We start from the raw sequence: 24,027 nt of genomic DNA, 5'->3' as shown, positions 1-24,027 counted from the left end.
AAAAGATTGAGTGACTGCTCAATGTTGTTCAAACACTTCTCAAAGTCAGACGAGCTCGGTGCTGTGCCCATTTTCCCTGGGGTGTTCCGGTTCGTGTTTATTTGTCAGTTAGCGTAGGATGGTTTGTTTTCACGTAGCCCGTGCTTCCCCCACGTTGGTTTACCCCTAGGTTTTGCCCTCCGTCAAAGCTGTCCCTCATGCCATTGCCCACTCTTTGTTCCAGCTCCTTCCCTGCCTGTCAAGATCATGCAGCTCTTTATTCCTGAACCTTCCCTCTCAGTTTTGCCTTGGACCAATCCCTGACTGCACCACCCCTTTGCAATCACCCTGTTGCTGCAAGCCCCACTGGCCCAGGTGACCTACCTTCTCCTCCCATCTGGCCTAATTAGTCCCAAGCAACTGATGGAATCCCCTGGCTCCTTCCCTGCAGATTCCTTACTGATCAATCCTCTGTATCCGCCGCCCGAGTTGTACCCCTATAAAATCCCACGCACAGAAGTGCTGGCGCCTCTTTGCTGCTGAATCCTTCCCTTGGAATAAACCTTTGCCTCTGGAACCTCCCTATCCAGGAGCCTCCTCCTTCTCTTTTGCCTGCTCCGTGCTGCAGTTAGTAGATCCTGAACCACTGAGCAGCGACACATCAGGTTCAGCCACAGGCAGAACCCACGCCTTGGCCCTTCCCCACTCCTGGCGCAGCGCCGCAGTTTTCCCAAGAGCCAGCCCGGGCTCCGCCGGGCTGCGGCAATGGGGAACCTGTCCCAGTGCCTGACCGTGCTCTGGGTGAAAAACCTTTTCCTGATATGGAAATGAAACCTGCCCTGTCCCAGCTCCCTGCCCTTTTCTCCAGTGCTGTCACTGCTGCCAACAGAGACGAGAGCTGCAGCAGCCCCTGCGATTCCCCTCAGGAGGATGGTGAAGACCACAATGGCGCCCTTTACTCTCCTCCAGGCAGAAGAAAGTGGCCCCAGCTGCATCTGGGGCTTCCCCTCCAGACCACACTCCATCCTTGCAGTCCTCCTTTGCATTCTGGCTAAAGGCTTCATATCTTTTTCTATTGTCCTGCCCAAAACCGCGCCCGTCTGCTTCCCGCACTTCTCTTGGCTGCTGCTTTAGGGTGTGGCCACCATCACCAGAGACACAGAACAGCTTGTCCTCCCGCAGTTATGCTTATCCTCTGCACTTCCACGTGTCTGCCTTGATGTTCACTGGGGAACTTCCCACTTTGTGGCCACTCATTGCTGTCCTCAGCAGGGACACGGTTTTGTTTGGACGCGAGCTGCCGGAGCGAGATATGCAGCAACTGAAGCCCAGAATAGCAGAGGCTGGGCAGATTCTATTTGTCCCAGAATGCAGGAAAGAGAGTGAGAAAAGCACAAGGAAATTTCAGACTGTTACTTTGTAATCTAATTGCCCCGGGACACTCAGCAATGGATGGTGCTCTGCTGCTACTGCCAATGCCTGCCTTCCTGGAGAAAAATTCATTGCAGGAAGGAGCAACATCATCTGACAGAGACCAAGTGTGCCAGCAGTTGCTCCAGGTGCTCCTGCCATCAGCCCCTGCAGGAAGGAGCACAGCCCCCAATGCACGTGGGCTTTGGCTCCCTCTGGCACAGAAGCCCCCCGGGGGCACAGGTCTCTGGGGCAGGAGACGGGCACCAGCGCTGCCAGGGGCTCGAGGGGTGGCGGGTCTGCTTGGCCGGCGACTCTGCCACACCTGCTGATGTCAGCGCTCCCCGGGCCCCAGGGCTCAGAGCAGCATTCGTGCCCGGGCCCACACGTTCCTTGTGCGTGTCACACCCGCAGGTTTAGGACGGCCACCAGCCGGGACGTGTCCCAAGGAGGCCGTGCCAGTTTCCCTGGAAGGCCCCGTGCCCTTCCCAGCGCGGCTGCGTCGGCAGCCCTGGGGGCTCCTTCTGCTGCCCCTGAGCCCGCAGAGCAGGGCAGCCTTTGCTGACGCTCTGAGCCCTCGCTGAAGATCTTGTCGGCCTGCCTTAGACACCTGGGGCCAGGCATTCCTTCCAACCTGGGCCAGTTTGGCTGGGCTGGGGGCAGCCCCGCGGCAGGCGGCAGTGTGTGCAAGGGCCCTTGGTGACACGCTGCAGCACGGTCACCGTGGCATCGAATGGAACCGGGTGTCCAAGGGCCCTTTGTGACACTCCGTGGCATAGGAGCTGGCGGTGACAAGAGCACGCCACAGTGCTCAAAGCACACCACGGGACAGGACAGGACAGAGCGGTGCCGTGAGGAGCCCCCGCACAGCGCGCTCGTTCGTGTCCCACCCGGAGCTTTACTGAGGCATTGTTCCTGCAGCTGAGCTCCAGGCCAGACCACAGGACCTTCTTACCTGTGGTCTCCCTGAGGCTTCGCTTCTGCAGGTGCCCTCGAGGCCAGAGTACAATCCTTCACAGGAGTCTCCTGTCCTTGTGGCAGGGGCCCTTGAGACCGAGTGCAGGACTTGCTGTCCTGTAGCCTTCCTGAGGCTTCTTTCTTGACGGTGCCTTCCAGGCAGGACTGCAGGACTTGGTGACTTGGAGATTGTCCAAGGCCCCTCTCCTGCAAATAGCCACAAATCCAGTCTGAGACATGGAGCAGCCACCCCCAAATGTGCCCAAGCTGGCCTGGGTGGAGGAGGAGGAAGAAGGCCCTGGAGCTGCCCTGGCACAGGACACTGAAGAGGTGGTGCCATTCCAGCCACCACACGAGGGTGAGTGGCAGAGCTGGGCCACAGGACTGGTGCCTGCGGCCAGCTTGGCTCCACGCCATTCCTGCCGGGCCGGGCTGGGCCGGGCGGGCCGGGCCATGCCATGCTATCCCCTGGGGACCTGCCCACGCACAGGACGGAAGAGGGGCCGGGCAGACAGCCCGCAGTGGCCGTGCTCCATCCCCTGGCACATCCCAGGCCTCTCCCTGCCTGGGGAGCGCAGGGCTGGGCCCTGTAGTCCGGCCCCTCCCACAGCCCCTCATCTCTGGCTGCGCTCGCTCTTTGCCAGATGCAGCCCCGGAGCGCACACAAGACCAGCAGTCCCGCCGTGGCCGCTTCCGCAGAACAGCGCAGGTACCTGCAGCCATCCCCACCTGGGCTGGGCCTGCTCTCCCTGCTCAGCCCAGCACCGTGTGTGCAGCACTCCATGCAACATCCCTGGCTTCTTGCCCTTCTCCTACAGTTTGTTTACAACTTCATCAAGAGAATTGAGGAGGAAGAGACCATGGGCGCAGGCCTCAGACCATACTCGCCCATCTTCCAAAGCAAGAGCGGTGCTGCCCTGCTGGCTATGCTTGTAGAGGAAGATTTGTACCATCCCAAGCAAGTAAGCAGCCTGTGGCCAGGCTTTGATCCCCCCAGGAATTGCTTGGCCTCCAAAGCCACGCATGCTGGTTGCTGGGAGCCTTTCAGGCCACATGGCAGCGTGGTGGCAAGGGAAGCACCCCTCTGGAGAAGCTGGGAACATTGCTCTCTCTGGCAGCTTTCCAAGTCTCCCCGTGCCTTCTCCAGGTGCCTGCCATGGTGAGCTACATCCACCAGTGGCTCACGGCCAATGATTCTGCTAAGCATAGGCTGGACAAGACCCTGCTGCATCTCGCCGAAGCACAGCCACAGGATGCCGTCTTGACGCTCCTGCGTGTGGCCCCGTCCTGTGACAGGTATGGGGCCCACCTGCCCCTGATGGGGGCTCCCCAGCCCATCACCCTGTCCAGCCTGCCCCAGGTGTCTGAGCAACAGAGAGTTCCAGGGCCCTCTGGCTGCTCCCTTTCCCAGCCCTGGCATGGCAGCCCCTCAGCCTGCTGCCACGCTCCCTTGCTGCCTCTCAGGGCTCTGTCCCCACGGGGCTGGGCTGTCTGGGTGCTGCCGGCAGGGGGGCAGTGGGCAGTGGCAGACACAGCCAGCCAGCTCAGCTGGCCCCGGTGCTGTGTCTGAGACCCCGCTGAGACACAGCTCGAACCCCGCAGAGCTGCCATGGCCATGTGGAAGACCATCCTGGCCTCAGCCAGGACTGCGGAGCTGGCACAGCTGATACTCCTGGATGTGCTGGGGAGCTGGCCAGAGCACAGCACCCGCACCTCCGATGGGGGCGAAACGGCTGTCTTTGCCCTGGCTGTGAGTTTCTGCAAGTGGCCTTTGCTGGCCCCAAGGCTGCCCCCCTAGCAGCTCTCCATCCTCCTTTCCCCACTGCATCTCCCTGCCTCAGGCGCTGGCCTGAAACCTGACCCAGGGGCAGCTTCAGGGCCACCAGGCCCCGTGCTCCCCCTGCGCCTCTCCTGGCCTCTCCCTGCCACGCTCGGGCCCTGCCACACGGACACCTGGGCACTGAGCGCTGTCTTGGGCGGCTTTGTCCTTTGCAGGCAACTGTGGTGATGTGGAAGATCCTCCAGGTGCCCTGTCTCCCACGGATATTGAGGCTGTATTTCCCCCAGCTATTTGTGCATCTGCTCTTCCAAGTCTTCTTCAGCACTCTGGATACGCCAGAGGAGGTCCTTACCTTCTGGAAGGCATGCCAGGAAGAGCATGGCCTTGCCACTAGCCCCAACAGGTGCTCCGTGACAGTCCTCCTGTCCCTGCCACGTGGCCTGCCAAGGAGCCAGTGCTGCCAGTGTGACCTGGGCTTTGCTCTGCACACAGGTTTGCAGTGCGGACCCTGAAGTCCCTGCTCTGCCTGCTCCGCTGCGAGGATGTGGTGGTGGCAATGGAACGCAGGTGTGCCTGGGACACGCTGCTCTCTGTTGACACTCACCACTTTGCCGTGGCTCTGCTTGCCAGGTGAGACCCCCCCAAATGCCTCTGATATTTCTGCTCTGTGCCCAGGTGCCCCACTAAGTGCCCGTGGTAATGGGCAGGAGGGCCTTGTCCCTGAGAGACGCACGGCCAAGCAGACTGGAAAAGGCTGGGAGAGGAGGCTGCCCATGAGCAACCAACTCCCAAATGGCCCAGGTCCCCTGGCTGGAAGGGTGCTGGGGGAAGATGAGAACTAGGTGAGCCACTCCTGGGAGAGGTTTGCCCCACTGGCTCAGGGGTCTTCTTTCCTTTCTCCCCTCTTCAGAGAAATTCGCCGTCTAGCCATACCCTTCTGTTCCGCGGTTGCATTCTACCTGCTCGCCCTGCTCGGCCAAGAGATGCCATACTGGGATTTCCCTGCCTTGGCATTCCTTGTGGAGGTGAGCCTCAAGGCCAGCGCTGCCTGGCTGAGCTGCCTCCCAGCTCTCTGCCCTCTCGTAGCCACAGCTGCCAGGACAAAGACACCCGTGCCCGTGCCCTGTGCTGCTGCCTGGGCCATGTGCTGCTGCCTGGGCCCGGCCCTGTGCGCTTCTGGGCTCCTGCCGGCCGGCTCCCCTGTCACTGCCCTGTGCCTTTCAGGTGCTCGACTGCCTGGACTTGAGGGAATGCAGTGACAGTCTTCTGGAGATCATGGCACAGAACCTGCAAAGCGAGCACATGGCCAGGCGTTACTTGGCACTCAGAGGCCTCGTAGTGCTGGGCAAGAATCCCTTGATGGTGAGAATGGGCCCGTGGCTGAAGCCCTGAAGGCAGCGTGGGGCTGGGCAACGCAGTCGCTTGGCCTTGCCTGGCCTTCGGGCGCTGGGGCAGCTGCTCCCAGCTCTCCTGCCTCCCGCATCAGCTGCCCGAGTGCTTCGGGACAGGCCTTTGGCCTCTGGGCCCTGCGGCAGCAGGGCGGCCTTTCACAAAGTTGGCTTCCACGCAGGCCGAAAAAATGCGGAGCCTGACTGAAAGTCTTGTGGAGCTCCTGGAGGAAAATGATAGCGACATCATCAGGATGACCATTCTTCTACTCCGATATTTGCTCCTGGATAATGGTGCCCCAATACCCACCCCCATCGCCCTGCAGCTGGCTGAGGCGCTCCTGCCACTCTTTGACCGCGTAAGGCTCTGTGCCCACAGCCACGGCCACTGGCTGCTGCCCGCACACTTGGTGCCCTGTGCAGATGCAGGCCTGTGCCCTGGGGTGCCTGAAGCAGCTGATGCTCAGCTCTTTTGCCCTTCCCTTTCATACAGGATGATATCCAGGTGCAGCTGAGCTCCATGTCTTTCTTTCAAGAGATGTTCGACTTATTAACAGAAGAGGGAAGAAAGGCCCTGAAGTCCCACGTGCGCCAGAGCCTGCTCCCACTCTACTTCCACTGCCGTGACGAGAATCAGATTGTTGCTGAGGTGAGCACTTGTGGCCAGCTGCTGTCCCCCTGGCAGGGGAACGCACTGCCTCCTGCCCTGGCACCTTGCGGGCTGCAGCCTCCTCCAGCCTGTGGCATAGGCTGGCTCCTGTGGCCTGCACTGTGGGGCCATCGGTGCGTCTCTGCTGCGCTCCAGGCCTCCCGGGAAACGCTGCATTCTTCAGCCAGATTCCTGAAGAGGAGGGATCTCCAACAAATGCTACAGGTGGATCAGAGCTTTGGCGAGTGCCTGGTAAGAGCAGCCGAGAAACCCCAGCCTCAGCCTGGAGAAGGCCCCTGAGGGCGGTGCTCAGTCTGCGGGGCTGGCAGCTGTGCCCCTGCCGGCTGCTGCTCCCAGAGGCCGCGCAGGCTCTTCTCCAGGCTCCCGTGGGCCCGAGCCGGGTGCCCACGCAGTCCCGGCCCGGCAGGGCGGCGGGGCGGCACCGCGGCTCCCCGGGCAGCAGGCGGCCCTCTGGCCTCTCCCCTCGGGAGCCCGGCGCCGGCTGCTGCTGGCCACGCCTCAGGGCTCCCCGGGTAGGAGAGGGCCGGGGCTCAGCGCAGGCAGCGCCCGGCCCGGGGCCTGAGCCCGCCCCAACCCTTCCCTCCTGCTGCTCTCTCCAGCTGGCAGAGGACAGGAGCCGAGCAGCCGAGCACCTGCGCCGGGCCCTGTGCTACCTGCAAAGCCCACAGGAGCCCCTGCGAGAGGCGGCCGTCAGCTTCATGGGTGAGCCACGAGCCCGCGCTCCCTCCCCTGCCCACCGCAGCTCGGCCCCGGCCCCGCCTGCTGCCCCGGCAGCGCCACCCGGGCCCGGCGCCGTGGAGCCCCGCCTGGCCCGGGCATTGCTGCTGCCGCCGCCCTCTGGCAACCGTGCCCTTGGGCGGCAGCATGCGGCAAAGGCCCGGGCTGAGACCTGACGGGCCAGCAGCCCGTGTGGCCACAGCACCGACAACGCCGCTGGCAGGGAGCTGTGCTGCTGGGCCCGTGACAGGCTCTGTGTTCACAGGGATGGCCGGCCGGCACCTGAGGGGGCAGCAGCAAGAGCTTCAGCTGATCTGCAGTGGTGAGTGAGGGCAGCGGGCTGACCGTGGGGGCTGGCACGGGAAGCTGCAAGCCCTGCCCCGGCTGCGGAGGGCTCTGCTCCCGTGGCCAGAGCACACAGACATTTCAGGGCCACGTGTGGCATTCGTGGCCAGCAGCTTCAGGCTGATCCCCTTGGTCCCTGCTCCCTCCGGGCCATGGCAAGAGCCGGCCGGGATGACCCTGCCAGGGGGTTCACCTCGGCTCCCTGCACATCCGGCATCTGACCTTGGCTCTGTTCCTCTCTCTTGCAGCCCTTGAAGAAATGGCCTATGACAGCAGTCCCGCAATCAGAAATGCTGCAATTGAATCTTGTTTAGTTCTCCGGGCTGTACAGAGAGCTCCGTACTCCACATGGCATAAGCTGCGAGATCAATTCCGCAGTGCATGGAAGAAACGGCCTCGTCTGTGGGGCACTGCCTTGCTGTTCTGCTGCAGCTCCCCAGAGAGATGATCTGCGCAAGACTCTGTCTGCTGGGCCACTTGAGCCAGCAGGGGTTGTCTTCTTCTTCTATTAGATTTTTGCCTTTGTATTTTCCTTTTAGTTGACAATGTAAATATAGGGTATCTTACAATACATGGAGTCCCAGGATCTTTCTTTTCCTGCACAGTGTCTGTAGGGCATAGGGGAAGAGGGGCAAAAGGGTGCTTGTGCTCATTCAGCTGCCCAGGCGTGCAGTGTTGCAGGGAAAATGGCCAGAAGCCCCTTGGCCTCTGGTGGTTCTGCTGCAGCCTTTGTGCTGCCGACAAGAGCGGCTGGGCAGGGGCAGGAGCTGCGGGGATCCCTGCCCGACTGGTGCCTGGATATTGCCACAAGCCCCGTGCCACGCAGGAAGGGCCATCCACGTCCTCCTGCCCGTGTGCTACTGGCTGCTTTGCTGAGGGCTCCCAGGTGCCTCTGGATGGGACTTCTCTGGAGCTGCTGTGGGGCTGTGGCGCTGCTGCCAGGAAGTTTGGCCGGGCTGGGGGACACCCTGAGTCACTGGTAAGCCCTGAGCAATGGGCTGGCAGAGGCCATAAGCAGCCCCCTGGCAGCCGCCTTGATCCTGAAAGCTGGCTGCTCTGGCGCTTCCTCGGTGGCCCGTGGAGGGACCCCCTGGAATCAGGCGTGGAACCCTGGTCCTGGCCTTTCAGGCCTCTGAGGCCAGGAGTTGCGGGGCTGGGCGTGTGCCCGGCCTGTGCTCCAGACTGGAGCCCCCCGCCCCTCAGCCTCAGGCATTGAGCTCCCCTGCCTGCTTGCCGAGTCTTGCTCCTGTTGCTCCGAGGGATGCCCAGTTCTGTGCCTTTAGGCCCCGTTGAGCCAGAAGAGCAGCAGCTTGGAGCCCAGAGGGGCCACAGAAAGGCCCTCTTGGACAAAGGGCATTCCTGTCATTCCCAGGGCAGGGCCACATGAGAGTGCAGCGGGCACCTTCAGGGCCACCTGGGCCACCTCCCTGTGTGCAGGGCTGGCTCTTTGCTTTGCTGCTCTCGGCCTTTTGTCGTCGTACTCCTTGGGCTGCCTGCAGCGAGGGGCAGCCCTATAAGGAGGGTGAAAGGCCCCGTCTCCCACATCTCAAGGGGGAAATGCAGCTCTCCCGGCCCTCAGCCCACGCTGTAAGCAGAGCAGAGCCTTTTCCCCAGCCCTGATGGCTTTCTGCCTGCTTCTGGCCCCTGGCCACCATGACCCACTGCACTCGCTCTGAGTCACCTACAGGATGGCTGGTGCCTCTTGATTTGCTGACCCTGGGACGTGAGGGTCACTGAGGGAAAGGTGCGTGTCCCAATGCTGAGGGCACACGTGGCTCACTGAGCAGACTTGGGGCTTCCCCAGCAGGTTGCAGGTGTCTTGCCTTATGTCTCGTGTTACAGTGGTTGTGCTGCTGCCTGGTCCTGTCCCTCTTCTCACTCTCACCCAACCTGGACCCTCTGACCTGCCTTCAAGAAACCCTGTTGGATCAGACATGCTGTCAAGAGCCCTCCTTCGCCTGCCGCTCCAGCGCACATTACAACCTCCGGGCCTGACAGCAAGGTGGGCTGGGGGAGCTGGTCTCTCACACCAAGAGGGAACCGCTCTCGACACCACCGGGCCATGGACGTTCCCCGCACCAGATAAAATCATCTCCAAGTTTAGCTAGTAAGGCAGTAAGGTAGAAACCATTAATAGCCTGGAAATCTGGCACTAGTCTCTAAGTTCCGTTAGCTCTCTTTATTGCTAATCTAGGAGTAATACATTTTGACTCCCATTCTTCCAATAATCCTGATGTCAGGAATTTATTCCTTGTTGCCTCCGTTCTTTTCCCAGCCTATCGTCTTCCAGGGTATTGCTTTCTGACTATGGCCTAACTCTTGTCTGCAGCTCAATTTTAATAGGGTCTGCTCGTTTGGATTTTCCTGGGCTATCAGTATCCCATACTCTTGGCTACACCTGATTCAATACTTGCTCTAAATAGTTATTCTTGTTTCTTGGTCTTGTGTCAATTGTCAGTCCTACTGCTAAAACCAATTTGTCTTCAGGTACCTTCAACTTAATTTTTCTTTCCCTAAACGGAACTGTTGTGTCCAAATTTTCAAGCAAATCCCTGCCGAGGACAGATTTGGGGCAGTTTGCTAAATAAAGAAACTGATGGATTGCCAGTTTCTTCTTGATTTTCCATTGAAGTGCTTGCAGGAGGAATGCATTTTCTGGCTGGCCAGTGGCTCCTATTGCTTGAAGATAGTTCTCACTTTTGGGTATCAGTGCTCGATTCAAGAGTGAAAGATGGGTTTCCACTATTTATTAAAAATTCAACCTCTTTATCACCCTTTAGCTTTATTTTAACCAGTGGCCTGCTGGGGTAAGAGTTGCCAGTCTCGGTCATTTCTTATCATCTAGAGCGGCTACAAGAGTTTTGTGTACTTTGTCTGCTAACTCTGGGCACTGGCCCTATTTTCCAGTGTCCTTATTTCTTACAACACGCACATTGCTTTGGCCCCAGCTTGGTCTGTGCCTGGTTTGAAACTCCTCTGCCTCTGCTGCTTTTGCCCCTGCCTCTGCTTCATGCGCGTCCTCTCCCCGGTGCTGATCCAGAGCTGCCACCATGGCTGCACGGAGTTCATTTTCTTTTTCTCTGTCTTTATCATCATACGCTTTCGATGCTTTTCTCATTAATTTCTTTTAAGTCTCTCTTTACAGGCTCTTTCAGCCTCTGAAGTTTCTGCCCGACACCTGGGCTAGATTGCCCTAACATCAGGGATACGGACTGCTGCTTTCCCATATCCGACCAGGGATGCAGAGCTGCGCTTTATGTGCAGCTGCTCACAACCTGTCCACAAAGTCAGTGGGTGACTCGTGCTGGCCCTGTGGAACATTATCTATTGTTGACCAATTGATTGCTTTTGGACTAGCATTTTGTAATTCAAATTTGACTAGTTCCTGGCATCTGGTTAACATTGCACAGCTGCCTGCATCGTTCGGGTCCCACAAAGGGCTTACAATAGGAAACAGCTGGTCCACTGTACCTTGTAAGGCTCCACTAGCAATTTGTCCCTGCGCACGTGCTCTGGCTACCTTGATCACCAACTCTTTGCTGGTTTTGTTAGCTCTGTCAACATGAAATCAGTAGCACCTCCCTCTGGGACTTGATTCTTGACTATGCACTCCAATCTTTTTGCCACTTTGCCTGGGTTTTCTCTCTACATTTTAACTTTTTCCCACCAACGGTTCAGCTCACTAGGAGAAAAGCAGATGTTCACCCACATGGCTTCTCCTGGGGGACTCAAGACTTGCCTTAAGCGGGGGACTAAAGGCAAAGCTTTCTTGCTTTTATTCCTTGTGTTGGTTGTCACTGGGGGTCTCTGAAAGTGTCCCCTCACCTCATCCTCACTGCCATCTGGGTTTCATTCAGGGCGCGGCGTGCTTGGCTGAGGGGGAGTGTACCCGAGCTGGCCTGGGGTAACTCGCCTGTAAGTCTTGGACACCTAGGACACAATCTTCCTGGTGCATTGGAGCCAATTTCAAGCATCTCTGCCCTATGCTGGATACGGAACGACAGCTCTTTATTTTCTGCCTGTTTTCTCTTTCCAAAGTTAGGACTAAAGGTCCTATGAGGCCAAATAAAAAAGCCACAATTCTTTCTTCCCCTCAGGTTTATTCTTCAGGGTAAAAAACATGTCTGCATATATGGCTGGATCTCATTTTTCTTCTTTTCTTCAAAATAACATCAACTGTAACAACGTATCATAAAGTTTCAGCGGGGGACACTTTTCACCACTTCCTAATTGACACCAAGGCTACCATTGGGTAGGCTATTTCATCCGATTACCTTTCTTGGAAAAACTGCCCTCTGGGATTCCTCCCAAATCTTTCTCCACTGCTAAATTACCTTCTAGTGGACTCTTTTAAATACCATCTTTACTTCTCGTCTTGTTCATTCTTCATGCTATCAACATTTCCAAACTTTGCAGGATCTACTAGTACTTCTCTTTTCCTTCTCTTCATCCCCTGTATACTCCACTTCACACACACGGGCTGTCTCTCAGTCACCCAGCACCAATAGTCTTTTGTACACTCCTAACAAGCAATGAAAATAAAAGGATTCCACGTTCCACACAACCTACACGGAATTGGGGTTTGATCAGACATAAAACGAATTTCTTCAAAAACTGCCTAAAGTCATACCCGGCAGTATATACTCGTGTCAACCTGGAGTTCACAACCCTTGACTTTTGATGTAGTGTCTAAAAGATTGAGTGACTGCTCAATGTTGTTCAAACACTTCTCAAAGTCAGACGAGCTCGGTGCTGTGCCCATTTTCCCTGGGGTGTTCCGGTTCGTGTTTATTTGTCAGTTAGCGTAGATGGTTTGTTTTCACGTAGCCCGTGCTTCCCCCACGTTGGTTTACCCCTAGGTTTTGCCCTCCGTCAAAGCTGTCCCTCATGCCATTGCCCACTCTTTGTTCCAGCTCCTTCCCTGCCTGTCAAGATCATGCAGCTCTTTATTCCTGAACCTTCCCTCTCAGTTTTGCCTTGGACCAATCCCTGACTGCACCACCCCTTCGCAATTCCCCTGTTGCTGCAAGCCCCACTGGCCCAGGTGACCTACCTTCTCCTCCCATCTGGCCTAATTAGTCCCAAGCAACTGATGGAATCCCCTGGCTCTTTCCCTGCAGATTCCTTACTGATCAATCCTCTGTATCCGCCGCCCGAGTTGTACCCCTATAAAATCCCACGCACAGAAGTGCTGGCGCCTCTTTGCTGCTGAATCCTTCCCTTGGAATAAACCTTTGCCTCTGGAACCTCCCTATCCAGGAGCCTCCTCCTTCTCTTTTGCCTGCTCCGTGCTGCAGTTAGTAGATCCTGAACCACTGAGCAGCGACACATCAGGTTCAGCCGCAGGCAGAACCCACGCCTGGGCCCTTCCCCACTCCTGGCGCAGCGCCGCAGTTTTCCCAAGAGCCAGCCCGGGCTCCGCCGGGCTGCGGCAATGGGGAACTGGCACTGTCCCAGTGCCTGACCGTGCTCTGGGTGAAAAACCTTTTCCTGATATGGAAATGAAACTTGCCCTGTCCCAGCTCCCTGCCCTTTTCTCCAGTGCTGTCACTGCTGCCAACAGTAACGAGAGCTGCAGCAGCCCCTGCGATTCCCCTCAGGAGGATGGTGAAGACCACAATGGCGCCCTTTACTCTCCTCCAGGCAGAAGAAAGTGGCCCCAGCTGCATCTGGGGCTTCCCCTCCAGACCACACTCCATCCTTGCAGTCCTCCTTTGCATTCTGGCTAAAGGCTTCATATCTTTTTCTATTGTCCTGCCCAAAACCGCGCCCGTCTGCTTCCCGCACTTCTCTTGGCTGCTGCTTTAGGGTGTGGGCACCATCACCAGAGACACAGAACAGCTTCTCCTCCCGCAGTTATGCTTATCCTCTGCACTTCCACATGTCTCCCTTGATGTTCACTGGGGAACTTCCCACTTTGTGGCCACTCATTGCTGTCCTCAGCAGGGACACAGTTTTGTTTGGACGTGAGCTGCCGGAGCGAGATATGCAGCAACTGAAGCCCAGAATAGCAGAGGCTGGGCAGATTCTATTTGTCCCAGAATGCAGGAAAGAGAGTGAGAAAAGCACAAGGAAATTTCAGACTGTTACTTTGTAATCTAATTGCCCCGGGACACTCAGCAATGGATGGTGCTCTGCTGCTACTGCCAATGCCTTCCTGGAGAAAAATTCATTGCAGGAAGGAGCAACATCATCTGACAGAGACCAAGTGTGCCAGCAGTTGCTCCAGGTGCTCCTGCCATCAGCCCCTGCAGGAAGGAGCACAGCCCCCAATGCACGTGGGCTTTGGCTCCCTCTGGCACAGAAGCCCCCCGGGGGCACAGGTCTCTGGGGCAGGAGACGGGCACCAGCGCTGCCAGGGGCTCGAGGGGTGGCGGGTCTGCTTGGCCGGCGACTCTGCCACACCTGCTGATGTCAGCGCTCCCCGGGCCCCAGGGCTCAGAGAAGCATTCGTGCCCGGGCCCACACGTTCCTTGTGCGTGTCACACCCGCAGGTTTAGGACGGCCACCAGCCGGGACGTGTCCCAAGGAGGCCGTGCCAGTTTCCCTGGAAGGCCCCGTGCCCTTCCCAGCGCGGCTGCGTCGGCAGCCCTGGGGGCTCCTTCTGCTGCCCCTGAGCCCGCAGAGCAGGGCAGCCTTTGCTGACGCTCTGAGCCCTCGCTGAAGATCTTGTCGGCCTGCCTTAGACACCTGGGGCCAGGCATTCCTTCCAACCTGGGCCAGTTTGGCTGGGCTGGGGGCAGCCCCGCGGCAGGCGGCAGTGTGTGCAAGGGCCCTTGGTGACACGCTGCAGCACGGTCACCGTGGCATCGAATGGAACCGGGTGTCCAAGGGCCCTTTGTGACACTCCGTGGCATAGGAGCTGGCGGTGACAAGAGCACGCCACAGTGCTCGGAGCACACCACGGGACAGGACAGGACAGAGCGGTGCCATGAGGAGCCCCCGCACAGCGCGCTCGTTCGTGTCCCACCCGGAGCTTTACTGAGGCGTTGTTCCTGCAGCTGAGCTCCAGGCCAGACCACAGGACCTTCTTACCTGTGGTCTCCCTGAGGCTTCGCTTCTGCAGGTGCCCTCGAGGCCAGAGTACAATCCTTCACAGGAGTCTCCTGTCCTTGTGGCAGGGGCCCTTGAGACCGAGTGCAGGACTTGCTGTCCTGTAGCCTTCCTGAGGCTTCTTTCTTGACGGTGCCTTCCAGGCAGGACTGCAGGACTTGGTGACTTGGAGATTGTCCAAGGCCCCTCTCCTGCAAATAGCCACAAATCCAGTCTGAGACATGGAGCAGCCACCCCCAAATGTGCCCAAGCTGGCCTGGGTGGAGGAGGAGGAAGAAGGCCCTGGAGCTGCCCTGGCACAGGACACTGAAGAGGTGGTGCCATTCCAGCCACCACACGAGGGTGAGTGGCAGAGCTGGGCCACAGGACTGGTGCCTGCAGCCAGCTTGGCTCCACGCCATTCCTGCCGGGCCGGGCTGGGCCGGGCGGGCCGGGCCATGCCATGCTATCCCCTGGGGACCTGCCCACGCACAGGACGGAAGAGGGGCCGGGCAGACAGCCCGCAGTGGCCGTGCTCCATCCCCTGGCACATCCCGGGCCTCTCCCTGCCTGGGGAGCGCAGGGCTGGGCCCTGTAGTCCGGCCCCTCCCGCAGCCCCTCATCTCTGGCTGCGCTCGCTCTTTGCCAGATGCAGCCCCGGAGCGCACACAAGACCAGCAGTCCCGCCGTGGCCGCTTCCGCAGAACAGCGCAGGTACCTGCAGCCATCCCCACCTGGGCTGGGCCTGCTCTCCCTGCTCAGCCCAGCACCGTGTGTGCAGCACTCCATGCAACATCCCTGGCTTCTTGCCCTTCTCCTACAGTTTGTTTACAACTTCATCAAGAGAATTGAGGAGGAAGAGACCATGGGCGCAGGCCTCAGACCATACTCGCCCATCTTCCAAAGCAAGAGCGGTGCTGCCCTGCTGGCTATGCTTGTAGAGCAAGATTTGTACCATCCCAAGCAAGTAAGCAGCCTGTGGCCAGGCTTTGATCCCCCCAGGAATTGCTTGGCCTCCAAAGCCACGCATGCTGGTTGCTGGGAGCCTTTCAGGCCACATGGCAGCGTGGTGGCAAGGGAAGCACCCCTCTGGAGAAGCTGGGAACATTGCTCTCTCTGGCAGCTTTCCAAGTCTCCCCGTGCCTTCTCCAGGTGCCTGCCATGGTGAGCTACATCCACCAGTGGCTCACGGCCAATGATTCTGCTGAGCATAGGCTGGACAAGACCCTGCTGCATCTCGCCGAAGCACAGCCACAGGATGCCGTCTTGACGCTCCTGCGTGTGGCCCCGTCCTGTGACAGGTATGGGGCCCACCTGCCCCTGATGGGGGCTCCCCAGCCCATCACCCTGTCCAGCCTGCCCCAGGTGTCTGAGCAACAGAGAGTTCCAGGGCCCTCTGGCTGCTCCCTTTCCCAGCCCTGGCATGGCAGCCCCTCAGCCTGCTGCCACGCTCCCTTGCTGCCTCTCAGGGCTCTGTCCCCACGGGGCTGGGCTGTCTGGGTGCTGCCGGCAGGGGGGCAGTGGGCAGTGGCAGACACAGCCAGCCAGCTCAGCTGGCCCCGGTGCTGTGTCTGAGACCCCGCTGAGACACAGCTCGAACCCCGCAGAGCTGCCATGGCCATGTGGAAGACCATCCTGGCCTCAGCCAGGACTGCGGAGCTGGCACAGCTGATACTCCTGGATGTGCTGGGGAGCTGGCCAGAGCACAGCACCTGCACCTCCGATGGGGGCGAAACGGCTGTCTTTGCCCTGGCTGTGAGTTTCTGCAAGTGGCCTTTGCTGGCCCCAAGGCTGCCTCCCTAGCAGCTCTCCATCCTCCTTCCCCCACTGCATCTCCCTGCCTCAGGCGCTGGCCTGAAACCTGACCCAGGGGCAGCTTCAGGGCCACCAGGCCCCGTGCTCCCCCTGCGCCTCTCCTGGCCTCTCCCTGCCACGCTCGGGCCCTGCCACACGGACACCTGGGCACTGAGCGCTGTCTTGGGCGGCTTTGTCCTTTGCAGGCAACTGTGGTGATGTGGAAGATCCTCCAGGTGCCCTGTCTCCCACGGATATTGAGGCTGTATTTCCCCCAGCTATTTGTGCATCTGCTCTTCCAAGTCTTCTTCAGCACTCTGGATACGCCAGAGGAGGTCCTTACCTTCTGGAAGGCATGCCAGGAAGAGCATGGCCTTGCCACTAGCCCCAACAGGTGCTCCGTGACAGTCCTCCTGTCCCTGCCACGTGGCCTGCCAAGGAGCCAGTGCTGCCAGTGTGACCTGGGCTTTGCTCTGCACACAGGTTTGCAGTGCGGACCCTGAAGTCCCTGCTCTGCCTGCTCCGCTGCGAGGATGTGGTGGTGGCAATGGAACGCAGGTGTGCCTGGGACACGCTGCTCTCTGTTGACACTCACCACTTTGCCGTGGCTCTGCTTGCCAGGTGAGACCCCCCCAAATGCCTCTGATATTTCTGCTCTGTGCCCAGGTGCCCCACTAAGTGCCCGTGGTAATGGGCAGGAGGGCCTTGTCCCTGAGAGATGCACGGCCAAGCAGACTGGAAAAGGCTGGGAGAGGAGGCTGCCCATGAGCAACCAACTCCCAAATGGCCCAGGTCCCCTGGCTGGAAGGGTGCTGGGGGAAGATGAGAACTAGGTGAGCCACTCCTGGGAGAGGTTTGCCCCACTGGCTCAGGGGTCTTCTTTCCTTTCTCCCCTCTTCAGAGAAATTCGCCGTCTAGCCATACCCTTCTGTTCCGCGGTTGCATTCTACCTGCTCGCCCTGCTCGGCCAAGAGATGCCATACTGGGATTTCCCTGCCTTGGCATTCCTTGTGGAGGTGAGCCTCAAGGCCAGCGCTGCCTGGCTGAGCTGCCTCCCAGCTCTCTGCCCTCTCGTAGCCACAGCTGCCAGGACAAAGACACCCGTGCCCGTGCCCTGTGCTGCTGCCTGGGCCATGTGCTGCTGCCTGGGCCCGGCCCTGTGCGCTTCTGGGCTCCTGCCGGCCGGCTCCCCTGTCACTGCCCTGTGCCTTTCAGGTGCTCGACTGCCTGGACTTGAGGGAATGCAGTGACAGTCTTCTGGAGATCATGGCACAGAACCTGCAGAGCAAGCACATGGCCAGGCGTTACTTGGCACTCAGAGGCCTCGTAGTGCTGGGCAAGAATCCCTTGATGGTGAGAATGGGCCCGTGGCTGAAGCCCTGAAGGCAGCGTGGGGCTGGGCAACGCAGTCGCTTGGCCTTGCCTGGCCTTCGGGCGCTGGGGCAGCTGCTCCCAGCTCTCCTGCCTCCCGCATCAGCTGCCCGAGTGCTTCGGGACAGGCCTTTGGCCTCTGGGCCCTGCGGCAGCAGGGCGGCCTTTCACAAAGTTGGCTTCCACGCAGGCCGAAAAAATGCGGAGCCTGACTGAAAGTCTTGTGGAGCTCCTGGAGGAAAATGATAGCGACATCATCAGGATGACCATTCTTCTACTCCGATATTTGCTCCTGGATAATGGTGCCCCAATACCCACCCCCATCGCCCTGCAGCTGGCTGAGGCGCTCCTGCCACTCTTTGACCGCGTAAGGCTCTGTGCCCACAGCCACGGCCACTGGCTGCTGCCCGCACACTTGGTGCCCTGTGCAGATGCAGGCCTGTGCCCTGGGGGGCCTGAAGCAGCTGATGCTCAGCTCTTTTGCCCTTCCCTTTCATACAGGATGATATCCAGGTGCAGCTGAGCTCCATGTCTTTCTTTCAAGAGATGCTCGACTTATTAACAGAAGAGGGAAGAAAGGCCCTGAAGTCCCACGTGCGCCAGAGCCTGCTCCCACTCTACTTCCACTGCCGTGACGAGAATCAGATTGTTGCTGAGGTGAGCACTTGTGGCCAGCTGCTGTCCCCCTGGCAGGGGAACGCACTGCCTCCTGCCCTGGCACCTTGCGGGCTGCAGCCTCCTCCAGCCTGTGGCATAGGCTGGCTCCTGTGGCCTGCACTGTGGGGCCATCGGTGCGTCTCTGCTGCTCTCCAGGCCTCCCGGGAAACGCTGCATTCTTCAGCCAGATTCCTGAAGAGGAGGGATCTCCAACAAATGCTACAGGTGGATCAGAGCTTTGGCGAGTGCCTGGTAAGAGCAGCCGAGAAACCCCAGCCTCAGCCTGGAGAAGGCCCCTGAGGGCGGTGCTCAGTCTGCGGGCCTGGCAGCTGTGCCCCTGCCGGCTGCTGCTCCCAGAGGCCGCGCAGGCTCTTCTCCAGGCTCCCGTGGGCCCGAGCCGGGTGCCCACGCAGTCCCGGCCCGGCAGGGCGGCGGGGCGGCACCGCGGCTCCCCGGGCAGCAGGCGGCCCTCTGGCCTCTCCCCTCGGGAGCCCGGCGCCGGCTGCTGCTGGCCACGCCTCAGGGCTCCCCGGGTAGGAGAGGGCCGGGGCTCAGCGCAGGCAGCGCCCGGCCCGGGGCCTGAGCCCGCCCCAACCCTTCCCTCCTGCTGCTCTCTCCAGCTGGCAGAGGACAGGAGCCGAGCAGCCGAGCACCTGCGCCGGGCCCTGTGCTACCTGCAAAGCCCACAGGAGCCCCTGCGAGAGGCGGCCGTCAGCTTCATGGGTGAGCCACGAGCCCGCGCTCCCTCCCCTGCCCACCGCAGCTCGGCCCCGGCCCCGCCTGCTGCCCCGGCAGCGCCACCCGGGCCCGGCGCCGTGGAGCCCCGCCTGGCCCGGGCATTGCTGCTGCCGCCGCCCTCTGGCAACCGTGCCCTTGGGCGGCAGCATGCGGCAAAGGCCCGGGCTGAGACCTGACGGGCCAGCAGCCCGTGTGGCCACAGCACCGACAACGCCGCTGGCAGGGAGCTGTGCTGCTGGGCCCGTGACAGGCTCTGTGTTCACAGGGATGGCCGGCCGGCACCTGAGGGGGCAGCAGCAAGAGCTTCAGCTGATCTGCAGTGGTGAGTGAGGGCAGCGGGCTGACCGTGGGGGCTGGCACGGGAAGCTGCAAGCCCTGCCCCGGCTGCGGAGGGCTCTGCTCCCGTGGCCAGAGCACACAGACATTTCAGGGCCACGTGTGGCATTCGTGGCCAGCAGCTTCAGGCTGATCCCCTTGGTCCCTGCTCCCTCCGGGCCATGGCAAGAGCCGGCCGGGATGACCCTGCCAGGGGGTTCACCTCGGCTCCCTGCACATCCGGCATCTGACCTTGGCTCTGTTCCTCTCTCTTGCAGCCCTTGAAGAAATGGCCTATGACAGCAGTCCCGCAATCAGAAATGCTGCAATTGAATCTTGTTTAGTTCTCCGGGCTGTACAGAGAGCTCCGTACTCCACATGGCATAAGCTGCGAGATCAATTCCGCAGTGCATGGAAGAAACGGCCTCGTCTGTGGGGCACTGCCTTGCTGTTCTGCTGCAGCTCCCCAGAGAGATGATCTGCGCAAGACTCTGTCTGCTGGGCCACTTGAGCCAGCAGGGGTTGTCTTCTTCTTCTATTAGATTTTTGCCTTTGTATTTTCCTTTTAGTTGACAATGTAAATATAGGGTATCTTACAATACATGGAGTCCCAGGATCTTTCTTTTCCTGCACAGTGTCTGTAGGGCATAGGGGAAGAGGGGCAAAAGGGTGCTTGTGCTCATCCAGCTGCCCAGGCGTGCAGTGTTGCAGGGAAAATGGCCAGAAGCCCCTTGGCCTCTGGTGGTTCTGCTGCAGCCTTTGTGCTGCCGACAAGAGCGGCTGGGCAGGGGCAGGAGCTGCGGGGATCCCTGCCCGACTGGTGCCTGGATATTGCCACAAGCCCCGTGCCACGCAGGAAGGGCCATCCACGTCCTCCTGCCCGTGTGCTACTGGCTGCTTTGCTGAGGGCTCCCAGGTGCCTCTGGATGGGACTTCTCTGGAGCTGCTGTGGGGCTGTGGCGCTGCTGCCGGGAAGTTTGGCCGGGCTGGGGGACACCCTGAGTCACTGGTAAGCCCTGAGCAATGGGCTGGCAGAGGCCATAAGCAGCCCCCTGGCAGCCGCCTTGATCCTGAAAGCTGGCTGCTCTGGCGCTTCCTCGGTGGCCCGTGGAGGGACCCCCTGGAATCAGGCGTGGAACCCTGGTCCTGGCCTTTCAGGCCTCTGAGGCCAGGAGTTGCGGGGCTGGGCGTGTGCCCGGCCTGTGCTCCAGACTGGAGCCCCCCGCCCCTCAGCCTCAGGCATTGAGCTCCCCTGCCTGCTTGCCGAGTCTTGCTCCTGTTGCTCCGAGGGATGCCCAGTTCTGTGCCTTTAGGCCCCGTTGAGCCAGAAGAGCAGCAGCTTGGAGCCCAGAGGGGCCACAGAAAGGCCCTCTTGGACAAAGGGCATTCCTGTCATTCCCAGGGCAGGGCCACATGAGAGTGCAGCGGGCACCTTCAGGGCCACCTGGGCCACCTCCCTGTGTGCAGGGCTGGCTCTTTGCTTTGCTGCTCTCGGCCTTTTGTCGTCGTACTCCTTGGGCTGCCTGCAGCGAGGGGCAGCCCTATAAGGAGGGTGAAAGGCCCCGTCTCCCACATCTCAAGGGGGAAATGCAGCTCTCCCGGCCCTCAGCCCACGCTGTAAGCAGAGCAGAGCCTTTTCCCCAGCCCTGATGGCTTTCTGCCTGCTTCTGGCCCCTGGCCACCATGACCCACTGCACTCGCTCTGAGTCACCTACAGGATGGCTGGTGCCTCTTGATTTGCTGACCCTGGGACGTGAGGGTCACTGAGGGAAAGGTGCGTGTCCCAATGCTGAGGGCACACGTGGCTCACTGAGCAGACTTGGGGCTTCCCCAGCAGGTTGCAGGTGTCTTGCCTTATGTCTCGTGTTACAGTGGTTGTGCTGCTGCCTGGTCCTGTCCCTCTTCTCACTCTCACCCAACCTGGACCCTCTGACCTGCCTTCAAGAAACCCTGTTGGATCAGACATGCTGTCAAGAGCCCTCCTTCGCCTGCCGCTCCAGCGCACATTACAACCTCCGGGCCTGAGAGCAAGGTGGGCTGGGGGAGCTGGTCTCTCACACCAAGAGGGAACCGCTCTCGACACCACCGGGCCATGGACGTTCCCCGCACCAGATAAAATCATCTCCAAGTTTAGCTAGTAAGGCAGTAAGGTAGAAACCATTAATTGCCTGGAAATCTGGCACTAGTCTCTAAGTTCCGTTAGCTCTCTTTATTGCTAATCTAGGAGTAATACATTTTGACTCCCATTCTTCCAATAATCCTGATGTCAGGAATTTATTCCTTGTTGCCTCCGTTCTTTTCCCAGCCTATCGTCTTCCAGGGTATTGCTTTCTGACTATGGCCTAACTCTTGTCTGCAGCTCAATTTTAATAGGGTCTGCTCGTTTGGATTTTCCTGGGCTATCAGTATCCCATACTCTTGGCTACACCTGATTCAATACTTGCTCTAAATAGTTATTCTTGTTTCTTGGTCTTGTGTCAATTGTCAGTCCTACTGCTAAAACCAATTTGTCTTCAGGTACCTTCAACTTAATTTTTCTTTCCCTAAACGGAACTGTTGTGTCCAAATTTTCAAGCAAATCCCTGCCGAGGACAGATTTGGGGCAGTTTGCTAAATAAAGAAACTGATGGATTGCCAGTTTCTTCTTGATTTTCCATTGAAGTGCTTGCAGGAGGAATGCATTTTCTGGCTGGCCAGTGGCTCCTATTGCTTGAAGATAGTTCTCACTTTTGGGTATCAGTGCTCGATTCAAGAGTGAAAGATGGGTTTCCACTATTTATTAAAAATTCAACCTCTTTATCACCCTTTAGCTTTATTTTAACCAGTGGCCTGCTGGGGTAAGAGTTGCCAGTCTCGGTCATTTCTTATCATCTAGAGCGGCTACAAGAGTTTTGTGTACTTTGTCTGCTAACTCTGGGCACTGGCCCTATTTTCCAGTGTCCTTATTTCTTACAACACGCACATTGCTTTGGCCCCAGCTTGGTCTGTGCCTGGTTTGAAACTCCTCTGCCTCTGCTGCTTTTGCCCCTGCCTCTGCTTCATGCGCGTCCTCTCCCCGGTGCTGATCCAGAGCTGCCACCATGGCTGCACGGAGTTCATTTTCTTTTTCTCTGTCTTTATCATCATACGCTTTCGATGCTTTTCTCATTAATTTCTTTTAAGTCTCTCTTTACAGGCTCTTTCAGCCTCTGAAGTTTCTGCCCGACACCTGGGCTAGATTGCCCTAACATCAGGGATACGGACTGCTGCTTTCCCATATCCGACCAGGGATGCAGAGCTGCGCTTTATGTGCAGCTGCTCACAACCTGTCCACAAAGTCAGTGGGTGACTCGTGCTGGCCCTGTGGAACATTATCTATTGTTGACCAATTGATTGCTTTTGGACTAGCATTTTGTAATTCAAATTTGACTAGTTCCTGGCATCTGGTTAACATTGCACAGCTGCCTGCATCGTTCGGGTCCCACAAAGGGCTTACAATAGGAAACAGCTGGTCCACTGTACCTTGTAAGGCTCCACTAGCAATTTGTCCCTGCGCACGTGCTCTGGCTACCTTGATCACCAACTCTTTGCTGGTTTTGTTAGCTCTGTCAACATGAAATCAGTAGCACCTCCCTCTGGGACTTGATTCTTGACTATGCACTCCAATCTTTTTGCCACTTTGCCTGGGTTTTCTCTCTACATTTTAACTTTTTCCCACCAACGGTTCAGCTCACTAGGAGAAAAGCAGATGTTCACCCACATGGCTTCTCCTGGGGGACTCAAGACTTGCCTTAAGCGGGGGACTAAAGGCAAAGCTTTCTTGCTTTTATTCCTTGTGTTGGTTGTCACTGGGGGTCTCTGAAAGTGTCCCCTCACCTCATCCTCACTGCCATCTGGGTTTCATTCAGGGCGCGGCGTGCTTGGCTGAGGGGGAGTGTACCCGAGCTGGCCTGGGGTAACTCGCCTGTAAGTCTTGGACACCTAGGACACAATCTTCCTGGTGCATTGGAGCCAATTTCAAGCATCTCTGCCCTATGCTGGATATGGAACGACAGCTCTTTATTTTCTGCCTGTTTTCTCTTTCCAAAGTTAGGACTAAAGGTCCTATGAGGCCAAATAAAAAAGCCACAATTCTTTCTTCCCCTCAGGTTTATTCTTCAGGGTAAAAAACATGTCTGCATATATGGCTGGATCTCATTTTTCTTCTTTTCTTCAAAATAACATCAACTGTAACAACGTATCATAAAGTTTCAGCGGGGGACACTTTTCACCACTTCCTAATTGACACCAAGGCTACCATTGGGTAGGCTATTTCATCCGATTACCTTTCTTGGAAAAACTGCCCTCTGGGATTCCTCCCAAATCTTTCTCCACTGCTAAATTACCTTCTAGTGGACTCTTTTTAATACCATCTTTACTTCTCGTCTTGTTCATTCTTCATGCTATCAACATTTCCAAACTTTGCAGGATCTACTAGTACTTCTCTTTTCCTTCTCTTCATCCCCTGTATACTCCACTTCACACACACGGGCTGTCTCTCAGTCACCCAGCACCAATAGTCTTTTTTACACTCCTAAAAGGCAATGAAAATAAAAGGATTCCACGTTCCACACAACCTACACGGAATTGGGGTTTGATCAGACATAAAACGAATTTCTTCAAAAACTGCCTAAAGTCATACCCGGCAGCATATACTCGTGTCAACCTGGAGTTCACAACCCTTGACTTTTGATGTAGTGTCTAAAAGATTGAGTGACTGCTCAATGTTGTTCAAACACTTCTCAAAGTCAGACGAGCTCGGTGCTGTGCCCATTTTCCCTGGGGTGTTCCGGTTCGTGTTTATTTGTCAGTTAGCGTAGGATGGTTTGTTTTCACGTAGCCCGTGCTTCCCCCAC

The sequence above is a fragment of the Melozone crissalis genome, unplaced genomic scaffold, assembly GCF_028551555.1.
Source record: "Melozone crissalis strain CALT ecotype California unplaced genomic scaffold, PUWL_Pcris_2 ptg000005l_1, whole genome shotgun sequence".
Lineage (NCBI taxonomy): Eukaryota > Metazoa > Chordata > Aves > Passeriformes > Passerellidae > Melozone > Melozone crissalis.
Note: the sequence above shows the minus strand (reverse complement) of the source record.